Source organism: Eptatretus burgeri, chromosome 13 (assembly GCF_056783735.1).
Source record: "Eptatretus burgeri isolate ZD-2024b chromosome 13, Ebu_testis_v1, whole genome shotgun sequence".
Taxonomy (NCBI): Eukaryota; Metazoa; Chordata; class Myxini; order Myxiniformes; family Myxinidae; genus Eptatretus; species Eptatretus burgeri.
This window is the reverse complement of record NC_140973.1, coordinates 12,028,785-12,055,063: the sequence shown is the minus strand read 5'-3', so window position 1 is coordinate 12,055,063 and position 26,279 is coordinate 12,028,785. Positions and strand designations below refer to the sequence as shown.

General features: G+C 45.5%; 1 long non-coding RNA gene across 2 annotated transcripts in view; it reads right to left on the bottom strand.

Annotated features, from left to right (window-relative positions):
* The window catches only part of LOC147013855 (uncharacterized), a 263,399-nt gene that overhangs the window by 224,407 nt on the left and 12,713 nt on the right, over positions 1–26,279 (bottom strand). For both annotated transcript variants that reach the window (XR_015050529.1, XR_015050528.1), the window contains exon 3: positions 23,423–23,533. This is a non-coding gene — a long non-coding RNA (uncharacterized LOC147013855). The remainder of the gene's footprint in view (positions 1–23,422; positions 23,534–26,279) is intronic.

The following is a 26,279-nucleotide window of genomic DNA, read 5'->3' as shown; positions in this document are numbered from 1 at the left end:
TTCCTTGTCACACACCCAAGATGTCCACCAAGTTTTGTCCGAATCCGTCCACTGGGCATCCTCCGTCGTGCAAAGTACTTCCTTGGCACACCTGAGCTCCTGACCACACACAAAGCTTTCGTCTGCAGCCTGATGAAGTACTTCTCTCCCCACTGGGCTGGTGCTCCCACCTCTCACCTTTCTTGGCTTCATGCTGTGGAAATCAAGGCATTTAGGATCATTGGTATCTCCTGCGATGAGGCTGACTTTTTGGGTTTCTCACTCTCTCACCACAAGCAGGTCGGTAGTCTTTCTGTCCTATATCGTCTCCTCTCCAACCTCGCCCCACCTGCTTTGTCTGAGATATTCACCCCCCCCACCCATACTTACCCTCGGCGCTCAAGGCCCACCAGCAACCCCATTCTGGTAAAACTACGAAAATATAGAATCACTGCTCACCTTCACTCCTTCATTCCTCTTTTTCCCCACCTTTGGAACAAACTCCCACACTCTCTTCAATCCCACTCTTCCCTCCAGGTCTTCAAAACAGCTGTTTACTACCATCTCTTATCTTCCCCCATCCAAAATCTCGATCTTTTCTTTCCCTGCTAATCCACCCCAAAACCACCTCCTTCAAATTCCCTGCTTTCCTTCCTGAAAGTTCTGTTGTGTAAGGACCTGAAAGTCCCTGTAGTATCCATCTTGTTTACCTGTGTACCCTGCCACATCCCTCTCCCTTCCACAGATCTTCTCATGTCTCTATTCCCCACTGTTTTTTTCCTTCCCTCTCCTGCCCCCCTTGTACGTTGTGTGTGTTAACTCTCATACACGCCTCGACAGTGTATACAAAAAAAAGAAAAAAAAATCAACCTGACTAATGTCGGGTGCAGTGGTGGACTTCAAGCATAACCTCGATGATGAGATGTCAGAGAATCAGACCACCCACAGGAACTGCATCTACAAACCTTCTTGTGAGAGGTAGCAGGATTGATGCCTGCACCCCCCTCCAGGATCTGGTAGACCCAGAGTTCTCTCATCCACTCCCAGAAGCCTGCATCCTCCTCCAGAAAAACTGTGGCCACAGCTAAAATCAAGGCATATTTTCCCACAGCCCAGTGGACCCAGTTAAAACTATCTCTTAGGTGCACCAAGCTGAGGGCAGAACAAGGCCATGACCAGCTGACCCACAACCTGCATGAGGACAACAACTCCCAAGCACGCATGGATGCTGGCAATTGCACTCCACCATCCATGGTAGACAAAAGCCAGACAAACAACCACTATGGTTAATGCAAATGCCATCACCTGACCCTGGGCTGTTATGCTCATCTGCTCGGTCACCTGCAATGAGAGTTGGCATGAGTTGAGATGTGTTTTGGCCTCATGCAGCTCTTGTTCAAGCTTCTCTGCTCGAATTCCCTGCTCCTCAACCTGCTGTCGCACTTGACTGTATGCCTGCTCGAAGGCCTGCTCCTCTTCTTTCTGTTAGCATTTATTCCGGCTCCAATTTTCTTCCCATCGACGTCTTTTCACCACTTTCAGGGCTTTGCTCTTGACGGACTGCAGTTCAGTACGCAATGCCCTGATCTCCTGCATAAGCTCTCTATCAGCAGATCTTTTTCATCGGGTCTTTCTGTAATGCTGAGTTCTGGAATCAGCAAAGACTTTGGTTCTGGCTCCAGTTCACGTTCTGGCTCTTCTTCGCCTGGAATCACCACTACTGGACTCACATGCTCAGCCAATGCAGACGCCTTGTGTCCGGCCCCTGCTCCTCATCGCACCACAGTTGCACCTCCGTGGGATGGGAGACAAGGAGACTCGGATCTGGTATGGCTTGGGTGAGAGGTACCAGACGACACTGTCCAGCCTGTGACATGGAGACAGCACATGATAGATCCAAAGATGCAAAACCTGCTTCAAAAGGGCTGAGCTCACTGTCCATATCGGCAAACAGCTCCACTGTCAGCCAAAAAACAACGCCAATGCCACTCTTTCCCACAACGCCAAGCTCCCCGTCTGTCACCACCAAGACAGGTGGAAAAACCGGCCACCCAATGTGGAAGTCAACTTTCCCCATGTTCACCACGATGCAGATGGCCACAAGCCAACCATTAGTGGTCATGAAGGTGGCTCCACATGCGACCAAGTTCCTTTATTCGAGTAACTGGAAGTGAGGAATCCTGCAGAACATTGGGGTGTCCATTGTGCAAAAGCTTGTGGAGCAAATTGCAGAACTTAATGCTGAGAACAGAGTTGCTGGAAAGGGAGAAAGTACCTGCGACATTCCAGAAGGTGTTGGCACCTTGTTCTCAGTGGGTGCTGAAGACGCAAATGCGGACCTCTTTCTCTTCCAATCCTGCACTTGACTCACTCTGACTTAATTCAAGATGACCCTCCCACTCAACCAAATGCCAATCAGGGTACGAATCCCACTACCTGACAACAGATGTGTCCAGGGGGTTTGGCCTTACCTGGACAGATAGCCGAGCGATTTCCCTTTGGAAGTGAACGGCCGAGATTCTCAGGAGATTATGGCACATGCGGGAGGGGAGGGTGGCAAAGGCACGTAGCAGATGGAAGTACAGCACAGGGGTTTATTCTTGAACCCACGACGACAACCAGACAACACAAGTAACTTGTATAAACACGGCGTTTAATGAAAATAAATCAATTTTTTTTTTTTTTGTATACCTTGGTCGAGGCTCGTATGAGAGCTAACACACAACTCACAGCAAGGAGGCATGAGACAAGAGGGGCGGGAGTGGAAGGGACAAAACGGTGGGGAACAGACACATTAGGTGAACTGTGGAAGGGAGAGGGATGGGGATGGGACGGGGAACATGGCGAAGAGAAGATGGACATTACAGGGACTTTGAGGAAGGAAAGCAGGGGAATTGAAGGAAGTGGGCTTGGGTGGATTATCGGGGGTAGAAAAGATCGAGGATTTGGATGGGGGAAGATAAGAGGTGGTGATGAACAGCTGTTTTGAAAGCCTGGAGGGAAGAATGGGAAAGAATAGAGTGAGGAAGTTTATTCCAAAGGCGGGAAAAAAGAGGAATAAAAGAGTGAAGATGAGCAGTGATTCGTGATTTTGGTAGTTTTACCAGAAGGGGGTTGTTGGCGGACCTTGAGCGCCCTGTGGAAATGTGGTGGGGACAAATCGCAGAGAGAGCAGGGGGGCAAGGCTGGAGAGGAGTCGGTAGAAGACAGAAAGACCACCGACCAACCTGCGGTGATTGAGTGAGAGGCCCAAAGACTCAGCTTCATTGCGGGAGATGCCGATGATCTTAAATGCCCTGGTTTCGACAGCGTGAAGCCGAGAAAGGTGGGAGGCAGGAGCACCAGCCCAGAGGGGAGAGCAGTACTCCATCAGGCTACGGACAAAAGCTTTGTAAGTGGTCAGGAGCTCAAGAGGGCCGAGGAAGGACTTTGGACGACGGAGGATTCCCAGTCGGCGACTGGCTTTTGAGGCGAGGTTGGAAATGTGACTTTCCCAGGAAAGGTCATGGCAGATAGTGAGACCCAGAAGCTTGAAAGAAAAGACTTCTTCCAGAGGATTGTTGAGAAAGTGGATGGGGGGGTTTTGTAAACGGTCCTTTCGAAGAGACATAGTGAGAGTGTGAGATTTGTCTGGATTGAAAGACATGTTCCACGTGTTGGACCAGTTTGTGATTTTATCCAGATCTGCAGTGAGCGAAGATGCTGCTGCTTGCCGGTCTGAGGGATGACAGATGGTACGGCAGAGGGTGGAGTCGTCGGCAAAGAGAAATAGAGGATTTTCCAGAGAGTCTGAGAGATCATTGATGAAAACCAGAAAAAGAACAGGGCCCAGAACGCTACCTTGAGGAACTCCAGCCTGCACAGGAAGAGGAGATGAAAGAACTCCATTTAGGGCCACACGTTGACTGCGACAGGAGAGGAAGTCTGCGAGCCATGAGTGGAGATGGCCTTGAATACCATGGGAAGAGAGTTTGGTGAGTAGGGCAGGGTGCCAGACTGTGTCAAAAGCACGTGATATGTCCAGGGATAGGGCTCGGATTTCCTGTCTGGCATTGAGGACCTCCATCCATTGATGGGAGAGCAGAAGCAGCATATCCAGGGTAGAGTGACCTGGTCTGAAACCAAATTGATGATTGGAAATCAAGCCATTGGAGAAGAGGAAGGATTTCATGTCTGAAGCGATGATGGATTCCATCACCTTGCTGATGATTGGGAGAAGGCTGATTGGTCTGTAGTTACAGGGATCTGTTTTTGCACCTTTTTTATGCAGGGCAGTGATGTTAGCAGATTTCCAAGCAGATGGCAGATGACCTTGGGCAAATGAGAGGGTGAATAGAACAGAGAGAGGGTGAGCAAGAGCAGAAGAGCAGGCTTTGAGGACATGTGGGCTGATGCCGTCTGGACCGGTTGCAGAATCTGACTCGAGGTTTGAAAGCAAGCTCTCCACCTTGTCAGGAGAAAAGGATACAGAGTCCAGGGACAGTTGGGTGTGACTGGGTAAGGTGGGTAGAGAGAGTGATGGGTTTAGGACACAAGATTTAGCTGCAAACACCGAGTTTAGACATTCAGCTTTATCACGTGTGGAATCAGCAGTGCGGCCATTTGAGGTAAGGGAGGGGATGGAGGGGGAACATACACCAGAAACAAATTTGATTAAACGCCACCAGGATTTTGAGGAGGGAGAGAGGTTTGAGAGTTCAGACTTGAGCTTAGAAAGATGTTGTTTTCTGGCTCTCCTGAGGGTAGACACACACTTGTTCTGAGCTTTATGGAAGGAACTGAGATTGCCCTCAGTTGGGTTTGCTTTCCATGAGGCAAAGGCAAGTTGTTTCAGGACAACTGCCTCGCCACAAGCTTCAGTAAACCAAGGGCGGGAGGAAGGGTAAGACAACTGAACACGAGAGGGGATAAATCTGTACATGAGGGAGAGCAAGTTTCTTTGAAAGAATTCCCAGGATGAGTTGATGTTTGAAAAAGTAGTGATAGGAGACCAGTCTGTAAGTTTGATGGCTGCTCGGAGACCCTGCCAGTCGGCTTGAGTGAAATGCCAGACTCGACGCCGGTGAGGTGGTTCTCTGATAACAGCCAGAGAGATGTCCACTTTAACAAGGATGTGGTCAGAAGAACCAATTGGAGCGAAGGAAGAGCAGCAGATATTGTCAGGGAAATTTGTCAAAATCAGATCCAGAAGAGATGGAGTACCATTGGTTGAGATCCGGGTCGGGAAGTTGACCGATTGAGTCAGTCCCAATGAGTCGCAGAAAGCTTTTGCTGAGGTGCCATGGCAGGTGAGAGAGGTACCCACACCTAGCCAACTGGCGTGATGACAATTGAAGTCACCACATAAGAGGAAGATAGAGTTTGGATGAGAAGATAGAAGATGGTTTACAATGATATTTAATTTAATATTTACAATGATATAATAATTCAAAGGGTAATAATAGAAACAGAATATGAGGTAAAATAAATCTCATTTTGAGGCACCTCCACACAGACTTTGATACAGACAAGGGGACAGAATAATAAAAGAAAATTCTCTCCTTCATCCCGGCACTTAGCTGTGTGCCCAGGTATGAGTTTCGGAAGCTTGACCACTTCGTCATTGCGTGGGAATATGTGCCCAAAATGGCACCAAGCCGCTCTCTGGGCAGGAAAATGTACAGGAGGCAAATCGGATGGCGATACTCAACACCAGGGCTCAGAAACTGCCGTGCAACTTCTTTTGTCGATTGCACTTGGTGATGCCACTGCTCTGCAAAAAAATGTCACCGTCTCTTTCGCCGATGGCACAACATGAGGCTTTGAGGCTGGTTCCACATGACCCAGCCAACAGTCAAGAGCCAGCGTCTTGCTCCACCACACGAGCAAATTTACCCCAGCATGAACACAACAATTGTGCAGTCTTCTTCACTATTAGTGTAGTAAGTAGATAGTAGAAAAATTGTGCAAATTATGATACAAGCATCAAATTTGGCATTTCTGTTCTGCAGGGCTTTCTGATCAAATCTGCCCGATTGACCATTTGAAAATCCAAATTTTGAAAAATTTGAATAAAAAACAAAAATTTGAAAAAATTTGAAGTCACAGCTGGCTGAAATTCTTGAAGCGCAAGTGAACATCCCAGACAGAGAACCAAGGGAGATGCAGTCATCATTGATGGCTCAGCACTTATCAGTGCCCTACCTCCATGCACTTCAAAGATATTTGATGACTATGCTAAAGAAGACATCATCCCAAAGGTGGAATCCTATGGTGCCAGGTACGAGAGGGTGGACGTAGTGATTGATGTGTACAAGAAGTCAAGTCTGAAGTCCGAGGTAAGGTCGAAAAGGGGGCAAGGAATCAGAAGAAGAGTGACAGGAACCAGTAAGACCCCAAGTAACTGGAGAAGCTTTCTTTGAGATGACAGCAACAAGACTGAGCTGTTTCACTTCCTTGCGGAAAAGATGTGTGAAGCACAGACGACAAGCACAGTCATTGTCACAAAAGGAGAAGATGCCATTAGCAACACAAGGAAGTCACTGGATGCTGTGTCTCCATGTTGTCATGAAGAAGCTGACACTCGAATATTTGTACACGCCAGGGATGCAACGACGGATGGTAGCAAGTCCATTATCATTAAGGCTAATGACACGGACCTACTAGTCATAGCAATAGCTGTACTGCCATCCTTACAGGAACTAGGTCTTGAGAACATGTGGATTGCCTTTGGCCAAGGAGCCAAGGCACGATGAATTCCAGTCCATGAGGTAGTTTCTGCAATAGGGCCTGAGAAAGCTCAAGGGATCCCATACTTCCATGCGTTCACTGGATGTGACGTCGTGTCTGCATTCCGCGGTAAAGGGAAGAAAACTGCATGGCACACTTGGAACGTCTTTGATGATGTTTCTGAAACATTCACCAATCTCAGCCAGCATCCAACATTGATTCGTGATCTTGACTTTTTTGAAGTATTTTTTTTTTTCAAATTTTTCAAAATTTGGATTTTCAAATGGCCAATCAAGCAAATTTGATTAGAATCCCTTCGAGAACAAATGTGCCAAATTTGATGCTTGTATCATCATTTGCACGATTCCTCTCAAAAATTGCTGTTATCTGCCCCACTATATGTCGAGGGGAAGTCAGCTGCAATGCGCTTCTTTCAACTGCCGATCTTGCCTCTCTCGCTTCTGTCCAGCTCCGAACCTCTTGTCCCGACTGCGATCCAAACCAAGCTCTCATCCTAACCTCACTCTCCTCCACTCTGACATCACGCCCAATCATCCACTCCGGGGGCGTGGTTTGCTCGTTGTCACGCCTCGAGGTGGGGTTTCCTGCCTGCTTGGAATGTGCAACTTGGTTGTTGTTGTTTTCAGGATGTGATCCATTTTTAACACCGGTCTTGAAATGTTAAAACAAAGGAAAAGGTCACGGGAGCAATTACACACTGGTAGAAATTATCCTTAAGCCCTACCTAATTTCACACAGCACCACCCTGCATGTGGTGACACATATCACTTAAGCTCACAGTTTCCCTACTTAATTTACATTGAGATGTCTCCTACACATCCACAGACCAAGCCACTCGATACATTCTTATCTTTCCGATGAAATTCCTCCATCTACCCCACAACCATAATAATATTATCATATGAAGTGGTGTATGATTAAAATTATTCATATGTAGTAATACTTTAAATAAGTTTGAATAAGGATATTGCATTGCTGTGTTGACTGACTCTCTGGACACAACTTTGAGGTTGTGGGTCCATTGATGTTGAGTAATCTACTAATGTGGATCCGTGACCGGAGTTGTGGATTAGCCGTTTGGAGAGGTTCTCGGCTGAAAGGATCGAAACCTCGATGAAAAACGGTGCCCTGCTGATGATCTGGGCAGTTGGGAAATCAGTCAATTACTTATTGGTTAAGGTTATAACTTCAAATAAAATATCTTTTGTAATTACTTACCAGTAGATAATATATCTGTGATTGTGTGTTTTCTGTGTATGTATGTGTTTATATACGTGTGTTTGTATGTAAATGCATGTGCGTGTGTGTGTGTGTGTGTGTGTGTGTGTGTGTGTGTGTGTGTGTGTGTGTGTGTTTTCAAACACCGAGACCCAGCTTGAAGGAAGCTCCTCCCACAGACAAGAGGCGGTGACGAAGCGGAGTGTGGGGGGGATATGAAGATCTATAAAAGGCTACGTGTAAAGCCTCAGAGGGAGAAGTGTGCAAAGGAAAGGGCATAGAAAGACAGAAAGATTCTTTTCCAGTGGAAAGACAGATTGTTTTTTTTGTTGAATTTTTTTAGATCAAAAGGTCAAAGGCCAAGATTGCATTAAATCGTCAATTTTTATACGATTGACTTGAAATTTGAATAAAACTTGCAGATCGAATCATTGCATTGGATAACTAAAAATCAGAACGATCGATTGTCGCTTTGACATGTCAACAGGCTTGTTCGGTTTGTGTGCAGGCGAGTTGGGCAGCAGTCAGTCTATTAACACTTACAGGTTAAATTGTTTTGCACTTTCTTTTTTGCTGTTTTCATCAAATTTAGCAGAGTTCGAAGTCCGAATACAAAGCAGATGCAGACAGGCTTTGCATTTTTAGATACTTTTCTAGTTGTATGTATTTTATTACTGCAAGTATGAAATTAAGTGGTGTGTGTGTGTGTGTGTGTGTGTGTGTGTGTGTGTGTGTGTGTGTGTGTGTGTGTGTGTGTGTGTGTGTGTGTGTGTGTGTGTGTGTGTGTGTGTGTGTGTGTGTTAGTTCTTGGTTGCAGTGCAGAGCATAGTAGCCTTCAAGATGTCATGGGCATTTGGAACGAAAATGTGGAAAATAAATTTGACTAACCCGTATTTTCACCGCAAAGTCTCGTGCAAATGAAATGCAAAGCTTAACATTTTCTGGCATAAACAGCAGATCATTCCTCCCAACAGGACGATTGTATTTACAGCTCGTATTCATCTATATTAGTCGAGTCGGCAGTTTGTCTCTCTCAAAAACTCGTGAACCATTTCATTCGCTGCACAAACCAACATTTCTTGAGACTCCATCCTCGAGGATCGACTCTTTTTCTTTAACACATCAATTCATCAATTCACATTTCAACTCTTCAGCTCAATCGCCCAATGTTGTTATCCGTGAATCGTCTCTATTTTACCCCCATGCATGTGAAGCCAAAAATTGAGGTTAAGCAATTGGTTCCCTTTGTCCGTCTGTCTGTAAAAACGTCGGTTTATGATCGAGGAACCACTTAATTTCAATTTAACGTTTTATTTTAAACACGAATTGGAAAATTAATTGGAAAACAAACCTGTGGTTTTACAGTACTTCTGCTCACTCACATCTCCTCACTCACAGAAGTGAATGAGGAGATGGCTTAGAATTTGTCCCGACTGTGCATGCACAGAGAGGAGTGAGATTATATATTTTTTTAACTGTCTGTCTGTCTGGCACAAAGACAAAATTGAAAATCATTCCAAACAGGAAACGAACTATTTTTAAGGACGTCATAAAGGACACAAACAACAGGAACGAAGGATTAAAGAAACACGTAAATAAGGTGGTATAAAAGACACTGCATCAATGGTGGTAAACTTCCCCCAAAAAGTTTTCTTTTTCTCTCGACAACCTCAAAAATATTCATTTCATTTCAATTGAATTATATACATGGACACTGTGGAACACAGATCGCCTTTTTGGCACTTTAAAACCCCTTCCGTTTCGCAGTATACGGCATTTTACTTAGTCATGACCAATCTAATTTGTCGCTGACAGAGCCCGCCCATGACCTTGTTTCTCAAGACTATGTGTAATATGTTCTATAGATTCTATAGTTCTATCGATCTATTCTCAAGGTAAGATGTTCTATAGATTCTATACCATCAAGAAGTCGGTAGATTTATTATGTAGCGATGACCCGGTCACTCCATTGGCTCGCAGCGTTACACTCAATACAACATAAATCCTCAAAAAAAAAATCTGCTAAGTATATAATAAACTATGAACTTATAAACCCATAAATTACCTCCCAGTCATCTGCGTTGAATTCCCCATCCAACACTCATTATACTTTGGGACTTCATGGTTGAACAAGAACAATGAGAGACCCAAAAATCCCCATTTGGCATTCTTCTTATTTTCTGACAGATTAACTCAAAATTGCTTTAAGTGACTAACTTGGTTTAAACATCAATCTACTGCATTTGAAAAGATGAAGGTAAAAACTATGGTGCTGTGTTAATTAGGTAGGGATTAAGGCCAATTTCCCCCAGTATGTGATTGCCGCCTGTGACCTTTTCCTATGTTTTTGCATTTCAAGACCGGAGATAAAAAGGGATCACATCCTTCAAACAACAACCAAGCTGCACGTCCAAACAGGCAAGGAACTCCACCTCCAAGGGGACAACTAGTGAACCACGCCGCTGGAGTGAATGATTGATGGGCGTGACGTCAGAGTGGAGGGAAGTTGGGTTCAGACCAGGACAGAAGTGAGTGAGGAAATGGCGGTTGGAAAAGAAGGGCATTATGGTTACTTCTCGACATGGTGAAGAAGGCTGCGCGATTCTCGTGTTCGTGCTGAGGTGAATTTGTCCGCGTGCTAGGCAAGACGCAAGCCATTCCTGTTCGGCGGATTCACGAAGTTGTACGATTATGAGAAAGAGAGAAAGAGGAGCGTGCCTCTCAGCGAATTCAGCATTATCCCGTTTGTGTGTTCAAGGAGGAAGGTGGGCGATCGTTGTGAGTGGACCTGGTGTAAGAGAGGAACACTCGGCATATTCGTACATGAGAAGAAGTTGCACAGCGGTTTCTGAGCTATGGCGTTGAGGATCGACGCCAGAATTGCCTCCAGTACGTTTTCCCGCCCAGAGAGCGGCTTGGCGCCATTTTGGGTGCGGTATTCCACGCAGGACGACACGATTCGACCCCAAAGCTCATAAAAGATCACTTCTGGACCCGAAGCTAATTGGCAGAATAAAGGAGGCATTTTTCTTTTGTTTGTTTTCTTTAATCTTTTCCTCTTGTCCGTTTTTGTAACTGTGTGTGTGTGTGTGTGTGTGTGTGTGTGTGTGTGTGTGTGTGTGTGTGTGTGTGTGTGTGTGTGTGTGTGTGTGTGTGTGTGTGTGTGTGTGTGTGTGTGTGTGTGTGAAGGTGCCTCGAAATTAGATTTAGTTGATCTCACATTCAATTTTATTATTACACTTTGAATTATTACCATTGTAAATATTTTATTTATTTCCATTAATCCCCTGTATTTATTCTTATTACTTGTGTTGTCAATTTGTTTTGGGTTCGAGTATAAACCCCTGTGCTATGCTTCCGTCTGTTACACATCCTTGCCGCACTATCTAAGGAACTCGACTGTTCGCCTCCAAGGGAAACCGCTCGGTTATCCAGCCCGGTCGGTGTTCACCGCCCGTCCATGACAATTGGGTGGGGGGAATTAACCCAACTGCCCAGGCCGCGACAGTATGTTAGATCATCAAAAAGTGTGTACATTACCAATACAATATGAGCACGTCGATAAAGTTTGTACGACAACGTTTGCAATCAGTAGTAAAACATCTTTATAAAAACAAAGCTCAGTTCATGTCTGCGTGTCACAAGATGTCTATTAATTCCGCACTATTTGAACGTCAGTTGCATGCTGATTTGACGACATGTAGTCTATTAATTATGCACTATTGGAATGTACCTTTTAAACCTATCGGCCCTTTAGACTGCAGAGACCCCTTGGACCTTTGAACATCCTTTAAAATGCCAAAGACCCTGAAGACCCCTAAGACCCTTTAAGCCCCAAATACCTTTAAGATGCTCAAGACTCTTGATACCCTTAAGACCCCTAAGACCCTTTAGAACCCAAAGACCCTTAATGCCCTTAAGACCTGGAAGACCCTTAATACCCTAAGACCTTTGAAGACTCAGAAGACCCTTTAAGATGCCCAATACTCTTAAAACCTCCAAAACCCCTGAGACCCTTTAAAACTCAGAATACCTTTAATACCCCCAAGACCTTTAAGACCCCTAAGAATGTTTAGACCTCAAAGACCCTTTAGTGCCCAAAGACCTGTGAGACCCTTAAGACCCTTCATACCCCTTAGACCCTTGAAGACTCTTTAAGACCTCTAAAACCAAGGTTTTAGAGGTTTTATTTTTCTCCAAGGAGCAGTTTCGTAGATACTGAGGTTCGTTTCTCCTTTTTTCTAACATGGCTGCTACACCACGTGATCTATGACATCATAATTATCATTAAAACATTTTACACGAATATTCATACCGATGTTGAAAATTTATTTCTTTATTTATTTTTGTATACCAAGTCGAGGCTCGTGGAAGAACCAATACACAGAAACATGTAACAAGACAGGAGACAAGTGGTGGGAGAGGGAACCACAAAATAATGAGGAACAAAGACCAAAGAACATATGAGGTGCCACGAGGAGTGATGTAAGGGACACCGGCCATTTTGGAGTTAATGCCATATAGCACTATTTTAACCCTTACCCTATCATCCGAGCCTATCATCGTCATATCATTAAAAAATGTCGCTTACATCACTCCTCCTCGCGGGGCCTCATATGTGGAAAGGAAGGGAATGGGGTACACGGTGCAAACAAGATGGTACTGCAGGGACATTCAGGAAGGAAAGCGGAATTTTAAGGAGGTGGGATTTGGGTGGATTAATGGGGGTAGAAAAGATCAAGATTTTGGATGGAGGAAGATATGAGATGGTGGTGAACAGCCCCTTTGAAAGCCTGGAGGGAGGAGTGGGATTGAAGAGAGTGTGGGAGTTTGTTCCAAAGGTGGGGGGGGGGGAAGAGGAATGAAAGAGTGAAGGTGAGCAGTGATTCTTGATTTTGGCAGTTTCACCAGAAGAGGTTTTTTAGCAGACCTTGAGCGCCTTGAGGAAATAGAGCGGGGGACAGATAGACAGAGCGGGGGGGGGGGGGGGCAAGGCTGGAGAGGAGATGGTAGAAGACAGATAGACCACCAACCTGCCTGTGGTGAGAGAGTGAGAGACCCAAAGACTTCAGTGTGTGCCCTCTCTCATATGGATGTTAAACTGGGTATCCTGTCTAGCAGCATTCATTGGAGGACATTAAAGATCCCACGGTATCCTGTCCGAATAGTGGGCGAGCTATCGCTGGCACCCTGAACAAATTGCAAATTCCTGCTCTAACCTATAGGGGGCACAGCATCAGTGTCACTGCATTCTCCCCAGAAAATTATGCATGTGTTGCCATGTGTTGCACAGGGAGGAAAAAGAGGACGAAGAAGAGAATAAAAGGAAGAAGAAGAGGAAAAAAGGAAGAAGAGGAATAAAAGGAAGAAGAAGTGGATAAAAAGGAAGAAGAAGACGATAAAAAGGAAGAAGAAGAAGGCTGGTTAAAAATCTCGACGCAGATTTAACTTGATGAAGGCCTGTACATATTTATATCTGTTTATTCATTACATCTGTTTAACTTGGGTTAAACGTTAATCCCTGCTCCCACTATTGCGACGGAGTACTACAACGCGTCACTTGGTTCAGATTTTTCGAAAGTGAGAAAACACTTCAAATCATAATTATGCTGAGAACGTGGATATGAACCATTCATTCTTTGTTTGTCTTTGTGGATGAAAAATATATATATATATATATATATATATATATATATATATATATATATATATATATATATATATATATATATATATATATATATATATATATATATAATCCTGACCACCAACTACAAAGTGCTCTCAGAAATGTGGTGCATATATATATATATATATATATATATATATATATATATATATATATATATATATTTGGTTGTGATCTTCGAAGTAATTACTTTAACCTCAAGTCAAGCAGAAGGATCGGATTTATGAGGAGCAGCCACAGGGTGAGAAGTCATCGGTCATTTGCCGGTTAGCTGGCTCGACTGGGGCAGCCTGTGGCCTGGCCGATGGTTGAGACCTTAATAGAAGGCCTTAAATTTCCACCGAGGATATGTTGGTTCATGGAAGCAAGGGACTAAAGGAACTGAGCTAAAACCACTACCTGTTTAGATAACTTCCCTTTGAGCCACACAACATGTCAGCCTCTCTAATGGGTAACTTAAAACATTTGTGCTGCTCCTGCAATTCCTTTTTAGGTGGATTCCAACGATTGTATTGATCAAGAACGAAATGAAGAAAGAGAAAAAGGCACACAGAAGAAAGAAATGGAAGTTAGGTAAGGATATTAAGGAGTAAAAGGTGATAAAACAGTACATATGGCATAATGTCAAGGGTCATGGCAACAGGACACAATAATACAGGGTGATATTATGACGTACAGAAACCGGTGGTGACATAAGGATAAGGTGGTGTGGATTAGTAACCTGCAATGAACTTAAAGACAAATCGGTGAGATGCTGTCTCGGGACAGACACCCATGGCAGCCCATGTTTCGTTGCTTTGCAGAGCCCAGTTGGCCAAACAACTCTTGTGGGATTGAGTAATCCAGGAAGCAGGAAATTTTCAGAAGCACCCTTCATTGCTTCCTCTGCTAGGCACCGGCATAAAAGAAAGACATCAGGAAGGAGCATAGAATGTTTTGCACTATCGGGCTGATTATAACAAACTTTGTCTTGAAATAGAGGCTTCCTGTCTTCGATCCTGACAGCATCAGCAGAGACACGTCATCATACAAGCTGCCTATTCTTGCCAGGTAAAGTGTCGGTGTGACATAAGCAAAAGACTGCAATTTTTGCAGCATTGGCATACAACAGCAACACAAATAAGCAGAACAGTTCTCGGTCATTACAGTCGCACATAATAGCCCGTGCAGCTATGAGGATAGAAGGCGGTTTGCTTTGCTTATACCAACCAACCTTATCTGATTCCCAACGTCTTAAGAATACCAAATTAGATTCCTCTCACCCTCCTCCTCCCTGTATCCCCAGGAGGGGTTAACTGGTTTCACAGAGCACGTCGGCACACCCAGTAACTCGCACTTAAGGGCCCGGTAGGGTTTCAAGTTGCTTTGTCCCTGGACTCTGCAATCCTCACAGCCGAAATTCACACCACAAGGCACAACCTCTGGAATCATCTCCGGTGATCAGGGTCGACCCCATTCCTCTCAGCAGAGCAATCTGACCGGGGAGCCATGATCTGACTAGGCAATGAGTCAATCGGCTAGGGTTAGCCTGGGAGTGAGCTTGCATATGAAGCTAAACAACATAGTGAGCCAAGAGGCATGTTTAGCTGCAAAGTGAACCAATTAACTTTATTCTTCTTCTTGTTCTTCTTGCATATGACAGGTTGGCTGCCAGCGAGCGATCATTTTATTGGGGCACCATTATGCCGCTGAGGCTGTGGCCCTATACCAGTACTGTTGTTCTCATTTCGCCAAAGTTGGAAGGATGACAGGCTGAGTCAACCCTACCTGGTGTTAATTCAGCAGCCAATGGGGCTCAAACTCAGGACCCTAAGATCCCAAGCTAGCCACCATAACCACTAAGCCAACACCAGGCTATACTAATTAATAGAACTGATGGCTTAACGAGGTCTTTTAAACTTGTTTCCCAGTATCTGTCTTTAACTGATAGATCACTTGGCATCGAATTGGCACTTCACCACCTGGTAGTACCCATCTCCTATCCAGTTGTATTCAGGCCAATCATTTTCAATCTGGTGAGGATGCCAGCACGCAGTGGCCTACTCTTTTACAAAAGGCATTGTGGTTTACACATGGATACCAAGGAACTTTGATACAGGAGGAGGTCATTCGGCTCATCGAGCCTGCACTACATCTACACCATATTAATTCAATTTAACAGTTTATCAACTTAAATTCACTGAGAATTGATGGATGTCAAACTTTCTTTAACATCCACAAATAAATGGAAGCTAATAGCACAACAAGCTCAATGTCCCCTTTGTAAACATAGTGTGCATTATGATGTATCACACTTATTATTAAAATATCATTATCTCTGATTATTATCTCCTGATATTTTGCTTCTAGGATTTAATGGGGTTTTCTTCTTAGGGCTGACAGGATGGCCTCGGGGTATGCAAACGCGTCTCTAATCTGTCTGGCCGGAGTTCAAATCGCAACCCAGCTATGAACTGTCATCCTGGCGTTTCACAGACAGGGGGATTCATCAATGCGTGTCGTCCCTCGGATGGATGTTAAACTGGGCGTCCTATCTGCCAGCATTAATTGGTGGATGTTGAAGATTCCAATCATGGTGTCCTTTGTGAAGAGTAAGCAAGCCATTGTCAGCATCTGGGAAAAAAGTGCCAAAAATTCCTTCCCTCACCTTGCGTCCATGTCACGTCAGGTGTGGGAGCATGTACCAGAGAAGTGTGTCACTGCGTCCACTTTCCACAGGTACTCCAGCGGTCTCTATCTGTCCATCCCCCAGTCAGATAGCTGGCCCATCCTAATCTCCTTGATATGCTGATCAACCTGCTTGGTTGGCACATTGGCCTCCTCCACCCATGAGGCTCCCTCGCTGAGAGAATCTGGTGAGCAGGATCAGCATCAGGAAAAGGAGCCGCATGTCCGAGCAGACTCAGCTGACACTCATGGTCTACACAACTAACAAATCTCATTTGAGTCTCAGCAAACGCTTGTTGGAAGCAAAGTCTGACCAGTGAGAGCCAAGGATTCTCTGAAGAGACCTGCTACCGAAGGAGTCGAGTCTCCATCTCAGATCCCTGGTCAGAGTCCAAAACTCACATCCGTAGAGCAAGACTAGAAGCACCAAGGCCCTGAAGACTCAGACTTTCATCCTCCTGCACAGGTATTGACAGCGCCACACCCCATGATCCATTGAATCCATGACTCCCCAGGCCCGACTCAGACATCCATTGATCTCTGACTCACAGCCTGACTCTGACTCTGACTGAGGCATGATGTCACTGCTAAGGTAAGTGAATCTCTCCGTGACCTCAACATCTTCACTACAAACAGGTACATACAAGATAGCAGCATTCAAGATGTCATTGAAAGCCTGGGTCTGAGTTTTACTCCAGGAAACACGTAATCCCAGTGGCTCTGACTCCTCATTCAGCACCTCGAGGGCCACAAAAGGATATCCAGTCACCGCAAAGATGACTACATAATCTGCAAAATCAAGGTCAGAGATCTCGGCATTCCCAAAATATGCACCGCAGCTTGATCTCTCCGACATCCTCCCCAGAATCCAGTCCGTACAAAACTGAAAAGTGTGGGGGCCAGCACACACCCCTGATGAACTCCAGTAACAACTGGAAATAAGTCAGAGATGGTATCACCACATCTCACAGCACTCTCAGTACCAGAGTATAGTTCAGACATCGGATTGATCAGTTTTGGTGGTACCCCACGAACACCAAGAATGCTCCAGAGGGCATCTCGATTCACAGAATTGAATACTTTGCAGAGATCAACACAGGCTGAAAGAGCCCCCTGCCTAAGCTTTCATTGGCGTTCGGTGAGGACCCCAAAGGCAACGATACGGTCAATTGTTGACCTCTTTGGTGTAAAGCCTGACTTCTCTGGGTGCTGGTGGCTAAACCTCTCAAGAATTATCTGAGCAAAGACCTTTCCCGGCACTGACAGCAACGTCACCACTTGATAGTTGTTGCAGTCCCGGCAAACACCTTTCCCTTTCCAGCGAAGGACAACAATGCCCCTCTTCCCATCAGTTGGGGTGATACCTGTGTTCCAGACAGAGTACAGAACTGCATGCAATGACATGAGTACGGCATTTTCACCAGCCTTGAGAAGTTCAGGATGGATGCCACAGATCCCAGGAACTTTATCTCCATGTCAACCAGTTCACCAAAGCCTGTGTTTCCACAAACGAAGGTGGATCACAGATAATTGGAGGGTCAGCAATAGGGATAGCAACACACTGACATCCAACAACACACTGGATCAGCCTGGTGCAGCCACTCAAAGTAACCGGCACAGTAGGCTTTCACTTTGGACTCCTCTGTCAAGAGCCCACCACGCGCTCACCCACGCTAATGCAGTGCCCACCACGTGAAAATGCAGTGTCAAGAGCGAACTGCAGTACACCAAGGGATGGGCTTCGAGGAACGCAATGCATGAACTCCCCTGTAAGCAGGACGAGAATCACTTGACCACAGATGTTGCTTTTCCACCTCATAGATTCCTCGCACATAGGCCTCCTTGTCCACCCTCAGCGACTGTACAGTTTTACGTCTCAACTCCCTGAACAACTCAGCTCTGCCATTAAGCCTGGCCCTGCAACTCTGGTCCATGGTATCATGTGTTCCTTGAGACAAAATTCTTCTTTGCCCTTCGGTGGGTTCCAAGGCATCCACCAGCAACATCAAGGAAGGTAGCCTTGAAGGCACTCCACAACTCTTCAGGATTCCCCAAAACACCTAGACTCCCCCCCTCCCCCAAGTCCCCAATCAGCCTGTTCCCAAACTCCTCAGCTACCCTCTCAACCTTTAACTTGCCAACATCCAGCATCGGCTTGGATGGTACCATTCGCCGGGATTTAAGCAGCAACTTCAGAGTTGCTACAAACAGCCTGTGGTCAGTATTGAGGAACTGAGCACTCCGGTAGACCTTGTAGTTCTGGATCATCCTCCACTGACCATCAATGAGCACATGCTCAATAAATCTCCTTTTCCACACCACCTGCATTAGAATACCAAGATCAGCGAAGAGCCTGTCGGTGCTGAAACCATGAACCAGCCACCCTAAGTCCACAACATCTTGCAAAGTCAAGGAACTTAGTGCTATTCTGGTTCACAGTTCCAGACCCATGGGGACAACACATGTCTCATAGCCATCTCTATCAGTTCCGGTCAATGCATTGAAATCCCCGCACTACAAGAGTATCTTGCCTGGGGCACTGAACAATCACAGACTCAAGCATGGCATAGAATGCGTCCTTCATGGTGAGAAGGCTCATCTCAGTCGGAGCATATACAGAGACCAGGAAAACGGCACCCAAGGGGTGACAAAGCCTGAGTCTCATAATACGCTCATTGACCGGTGTTACCTCAATTATTATCATTGGAGTTCGCTTATTGGACACAGCTACAGGAACTCCTTGGGCATGGTAACCATCAGAGTGACCTCATTAATAGGTGTAACCACCCAACATGATCTTGCCACTATCCAGTCTCCAAACCTCAGAGAGTGCTGCAATACCAATGTTCTAACGCTGGAACTCAGATGATAGCAGAGGCAGGTGATCATCCTTTCTTTGGGATAGGACATTCCAGGCACCCACCTGAAGGGACCGCCTCAGGTTAAACCAAGGACACCACCGTTTGGTGGATGACACCTCAGCACCACTCCGCCACACAGCACCGCAATCTGACCCAGGAAGTTTACCCCGTGCTTTTCCTCCTATCATCAAGGAATGGGGGGCCTGAAGGCTTTGCCCCAATCCCATCATCCAGTGAGCTATCCTGCGAAGGACAGCAGCAAAGGAGGTACTCCCATGGAGTGGGTTTTCAATTTTCTTTGCATTTGTAGTTTTTGTGGAATGCAGTGTTTTATGGTGGCCGGAGTGCAAATCCTGCCACCAACCTCTTAACGAAAAGTAACCCAACTGCAGGAGGACGTTCGCAGACCCAGTTGGGCATGAGATATGGATGGCCGTTGGCTCAGAAGGAGCTCCTCCACCTTTTTCAGGTTTTGTTTTTCATCCTGCTGGGTGTCCATATCATACATCCTCCTCACCAGGAAACCTGGTGGGGGAGACAGTTTAGTCGCTGACAACCCGACCATGCAACAGGTTAGTGCAGGTTTACATGATACCTGCAGCAAGTCACAGATGTAATCTCGCCTGACTCGCATTCCCCTGTCCCAAAGGAACAAAATGAAAAAGGATCAATCCCATGGGAATCGCTACACCCCTTAGCTGAGCATGTGGATTTGTAGTAGTCGTGTTATAACTTAAATGTTGGCACAATTGCACAAGCTGTTCCTCATAATTTCTCAGACCTGGTGGTGTAATGGTTCGAGTGTCTGCTCTGAGACTGGGAGGTTGGTGGTTTGAACTCCAGCCGAGTCGTACCAAAGACTTTTAAAATGATATGTGCTGCACCATGTAAAAAATCCTTGCTTGGTGGTCACCATTTTAAAAAAGGATAGAGCATGGACAAACAACCATAGGTTGGTAATAGTCGTGTGGCTTTGATGGACATCATGGCCTTATTATGGACCTTATTAAAACATATAATGTTGAAGCTCCTTTTAAGGGAACATACATTATCATTAATTCGTTGTATTTTGTGATCTATATCCATTTGTTTCACTTCATTAGTTATTCATTTTGGGATAATTCAGTCCATCTGAGCCATCCAATAGACAATTTGACTCGGGCTGTGGTGCTTGACTAGGCAGCGTGGTTTCGCTTTGCCTTTCCACAATGTGTAGCGAAGCCTTCCCGGTGCTGTCGACAACCTCAAACCCCAGTTGAAACGTCCTTTTTAAGATTGTTAGAATAATCATAGTACAGCGGGAGGGAAAAAGAGGGCTTAGGGGGCCCCAAGCCTCCACATTTGCATATACTAGAGACTGTAATGGCTCCAAAAGAACCTTTTACCCGATACTTCACAGGGTTTTTGTTGTTGAAATATTCTGCTTATGCTCCTGATAATAATAATGATTATTATTACTAGCAGAGTACTCACCCTCTGGGCGATCTTGTTCCAAGTATGCAACACATTTTTTCTGACGCATCCCTTTATCTCGGTGGTGTATAGGCAACAGACCGCTGCCTCGATCACTCCCAAACATATAAAAAAAAATAACCCAGGTCACGTAGATGAAGCAATGACATGTGTAATGCTTATGTACATATAATATAATACATTGTGGTTACATTGATAGGATAATTCCAATTGCACCCACCGTCAGCATTTAAAGGAAAAAAATGTCAAGATCAACAAAAAAAAAATCTTCAAAATGTGATGGAATCAAATGAAACTTGCAGAGGCACAAGTTCAAGGTGCCATCATGAATCCCTGCACGTTTCAGCTTCCTCGGTCAAATCCTCTCGGAGTGGTAGATGATACATACATACAGTACAAACGTTCCCTCCATTTATATAACTAGTGCGTGCCCGTACGTGCAAAAAAAAGAAGAATTGTGACGTCATTTGTGATGTCATAGCACTGTGTCCTGTCATTGGTTTGGTAAATAAATGGCCATAACTTGGGAACCACTTGGGAAACAACTGAAACGCATGAAGAAGAACGATATCAAACCTTGAAAAGGCACATACTCAGGTCCCCAGCGTCAATTGTGACGTCATATCAAACGAAGAAGAAGAATTGTGATGTCAATTGTGACGTCATAGCACCGTGTCCTGTCATTGGTTTGGTAAATAAATGGCCATAACTTCGGAAACACTTGGGAAACAGCTGAAACGGATGAAGAAGAATGATATCAAACCTTGAAAAGGCACATACTCAGGTTCCCAGCGTCAATTGTGACGTCATATCAAATGAAGAAGAAGAATTGTGACGTCATAGCACCGTGTCCTGTCATTGTTTGGTAAATAAATGGCCATAACTTGGGAACCACTTGTCCGATTAATATCAAACCTTGAAAAGGCACATCCACAGGGCCCCAGCAATATACCTGGCAAGTTTCAATTAGATCGGACCAGTGGTTGTCGAGAAACAGCGGTCACACACAGACACACAGAGATTAGAGATTACTGGAATTATAGATAGATACTAGACAACCCGTGAACCCGTTGGATTCCCGTTGTGACAGCGGTTGATAAAAAAAAATCATTTCAAGAAAAAAAATAGATAGCTCCAGCAAACTATACCGCTGAGGTTGTTTGCATTGATCAAATACTCCCGAAGAGTACTTGACTGAATCGTGAATTTATTTTTTAATAATTTTTTCGTTGCCCGATTTTAATAATTTTTGAATGAAACTTGATACTGCACACCGCAGGAGAATGGCGAGTAAGATGGCCATAAAATTTTTGCGCTATCATGTACCGTTTTGCCTGTATTTCAGGAACATACATACATACATACATACATAATACAAGATGAGAGTTTTAGTAATACATAGAGAGAGATGTTGCTCTGAGATAGGTAAGCAATGCATCATACTACGAGGCCCCCTCTAAAGCAAGTGTCACCAAAGAACAAACTAAGCCACAGGTATCTCTCTCGGAACTCTATCATCCCAAAAGAAATAGCGTGGAGAATCTGTAATGATGCCCGTCATAACAGGGGGTTTTCCAAACACAACGTTTCCTTTTCCCCTTTTGGCCGGCGAGCCTGCGGCGCCGTGCTCAATGAAAATTCAGCAGCGAGAAACACCCCGTGAAAAGACAGCGGTGGCCACACAGCCAGTATATTTCTTTTAATCCCCGCTCTCACAAAGGAGCACGGTGGCAGGGTTACCCTAAGTTCAACGCTGGCAGGGCCTGAGTTACGGTTCTTATATCTGGCCCAAGAGCAGCACCTTCAGGGAGATAAACAAAAACACTTTGCTTGGACAAGAGCACATTATCCATTTGCATCAGCTCACTGCTTCCTCGGAACCCACATTTGACCCTGGACCTTGTGTTCTATTTTTTTCATAAAAAAATTTAAAAACCACACTTTAACAGCAGCAGTTTGAGATGCAGCACAAAGGAGACAGATTCATTGTGAAGTCCAAATATCCTGAGCTCAGGTTTCACGTTCGTGGCGGTATCGCAGGAAACGTTTTGGGTTATAACTTACAGCTGGGTTACAATAAGGCTTTTACCATTATTTAGTGTTCACTTCACAATTTATGTGAGCTCTTAGCTCAGCATCGGACTCAATATATCAGCTTCTGCCTGCTCACAAAAAGACGTTTTGGATGACGTCAGCAAAAGTTGCACGTTCTCAGTGCGTGAACTGGAGATTAGCATATTAATTGAATGGATATTTCTTGACATACATGAGGATAATTAGAATCCAAGCGTTTTCGACAGAGGAAAGCCTTGCCATTGTGGTGAAAAAACAAACAACAACAGCAGCAGCAGCTTGAAAATCAATTATTTGGCTGTGAAAATGGACGTGACACCACAATACAGGTAGTCAAGTGTTGCCTTAACGGTTAGGGTGGCTGGCTTAAGATCTGAGGGTCTTGAGTTTGAGCTCCTGTCAATCCGTTAACTAACACCAGGTGGGTTGACTCAACCTGTCATCCTTCCGAAGTTGGCAAAATGAGTTCCAATTTACTGGTAACAGGGGGCACTGCATCAGTGGCACAGCCAAAGGCTGCATAAGAAATAATAATTAAAAAAAACTGCATGGCTACTACTACAGTACTACTACAATACCACTTTAACAGTCCCAATTATTATCACCTTCTTATGTAGTTGCTCAGGGAAAATTTGTGGCCTCGGTTTTCACGAACCCGCCAGCCGGGTCTGAAGTTTGACTGAAGGTGACGGGAACCTGTAATTGATTGAGGGTGCTGCCATGTAACACTTACTTTTCGTGGAGCACACCATGGGGATCTTTAACATCCAGCAACAACCAATGATGGCAGAAGGGTCTCTCGGCTCAACGACCTTCCGATTAACACCATTGACGAATCGCCCACCTGAAAAAACACCAGGAATATTGCTGGGTCGGGATTCAAACCCTGGCGAGACAGCTCAAAGTCGAATGTTTCCATCGAGGCTTTCCTGCCTGCCCTCAAAATACAAATGACACCAATATGCGATGTAATAAATAAAATGAATTGTTATCGAGCACAATAAAAGGCCATTAGTGTAGCAGGTGTTTAAGTCTCTTCTTCAAATGTAGTGCAAAGCTGCAGGGCAGCATCATTGGTTGAGAGCACACCTGTGTCGCTGATGCAGTGCCCCCTGCAGGAATGAAGACAGGAATTTTTAATTTGTTCAGGGTGCCGGCGATAACCAGCCTACTCTTCATTAAGGACACCGTGGGATCTTTTAACGGCCAGCAACTAATTCTGGCAGACGGGATGCCCAGTTCAACGTCCATCCGAGGGATGGCATGGCATGGCATGGCATGACACACACATTGATGAATCACCCTGCCTGTGAAACACCGGGATGGAAGTTGATTCCTGGGTCGGGATTCGAACCCAGAAGAGACAGTAATCAGAGGCAAGTGTCTAGAACAGTAATCAGAACCTCTAGTTTCGACCATCCTCCCAGCCCAACTATCTGCTGCAATTATATAAGTTATTAAAATGAAAAGTTCCGTGAACTTTCAATGCAAGCGACAGTATTAACTTCACAATCTAATAGAATGATGGATTTATTTTAACTAGCAAATACCACCCGTCATTTCACTGAGGGAAATACTAACGAGAGGGAGAAAAAGAAGGGGGAATGAGGAGGGAGGAAGACCGAGTCACGATGTGGAAGCAAGGAAGAGGAGGGATAACGAGGAGGGGTGTGGGAGTGAGGAAGGAGGGGGGAATGAGGAGGGGTAGGGAGCAAGGAGGGGCGGGGGAAGGTAAGGCAGTGTGAGGGGAGGGGAAGGAAGTGTGTGTGGAAGGCAAGGCAGCATGAGGGGAGGGCAAGGTAAGGCAGCATGAGGGGAGGGCAAGGTAAGGCAGTGTGAGGGGAGGGTCCGTCCGAACATAACCACCATCCGGACACATGCGAAAATAAACACCATCCGGATATGTCCGGAGATAACCACTCTCTGGATACGTCTGGAGATAACCACCGTCCAGAGATAACCACCATCCGGATATGGCCGAAGACAGAGTGAGAAAGGGGTGGGGGTAGAGAGAGAGAGAGAGAGAGAGAGAGAGAGAGAGAGAGAGAGAGAGAGAGAGAGAGAGAGAGAGAGAGAGAGAGAGAGAGAGAGAGAGAGAGAGAGAGAGAGAGAGAGAGAGAGAGACAGAGACAGAGACAGAGACAGAGACAGAGGGAGAGGGAGAGAGGGAGAGGGAGAGAGGGAGAGGGAGAGGGAGAGGGAGAGTGAGAGTGAGAGAGAGAGAGAGAGAGAGAGAAAGAGAGATGGGGGTAGGGGAGTTAGCAGAGAGATTATGTTCAGCTTTATGAAAAACACACACACACACACAAACACAATAAATATATACATAAATATATATATATATATATATATATATATATATATATATATATATATATATATATATATATATATATATATATATATATATATATATATATATACATATATATTGTTGCGGTTTTGGAAACCGTCTGCCTGCAAGGCAATGGCACCCAAAATACAGTGATCCCCAGACAGTTATTTGACGAATATACGTGCAGTTAGACATTTTCCTCATGTCTAATGGGTAAACGGGACGAAATGCGTTGTGTGGGTCTCATAGTTAGGTGTCATTATATCTCTTTCTTCCTTTCCGCCATCAGCGAGGCCGCCGTGCATGCAACGTATGAATGTCCTTGCGGAGACTAACAGAAGCAGAAAGACCAAAAGAAAAAACGATGGAAAAATCGTCCACTACAAGAATACTGTGTCTCGGGGAATAGTATAACCATACATGAAATCCGAATGCTGTACAGGACGCACGTGGCACGCTGTTTTCAACACAAATCTGCATCTAATAATTATACCCAATCCTTTCCTTCAATCCATGACAGATTGGGGCTGGCACCGTGCTTAGGCAGCCACCTGTGAGGATCACCACTGTGATAAATAACCGCATGCACGATAGCGTATCCACGTGCAGCCCCATGATAATTACCATCGCACTGTACGGGGCGCGCATGGTGCACATCTTTTGGGTCTGCACACTGGTTCACAAGGGCGTCTTTCCATCGATCTTCACTCACCACCGTGGCCACCAATATCTCCCTCGGACGGCAGAGATCTTCTCGGACCTCTGCCTCAATGCAGCCGCCACCAAGCAGAGGCATGCTATACGACCCGGATCGCCGGGGCCACATGGCATATGGACAAAGCAAGCGCATTGATTAGCGCCAACCGCAGCACGCCGGGGGTGCCTGAGCGGGCATGCCGAGCTGACGCGGCCTTCAGCCAGTCGCCGGAGCACGGCCTGGGAGTTCGGTGCAAGGCAATTCATACCGAGGGGTTCAGAGGGGGACAGTTCCGCAGCGCGCCCATATCTCGCCGGATGTTAAATATGGCCACTTCCGGCCATGGCGGCAGGGTTGCACAGCACCCGATTCAGGTGATGCATCGTTTCGGGTCATCGTCCCCACCCTGCACGATGGATCTTATAAAAGTATATCGCGAAGCCGTTCAGCGCTGGTCTTGCCTCAAAATCTGTGATCTCTACATTCGCCGCTGTTTCCACCAACCTGCCTGATCCCGCATGCCTTCTCACATGATGACTCCGCCTTCTCCACCCACCC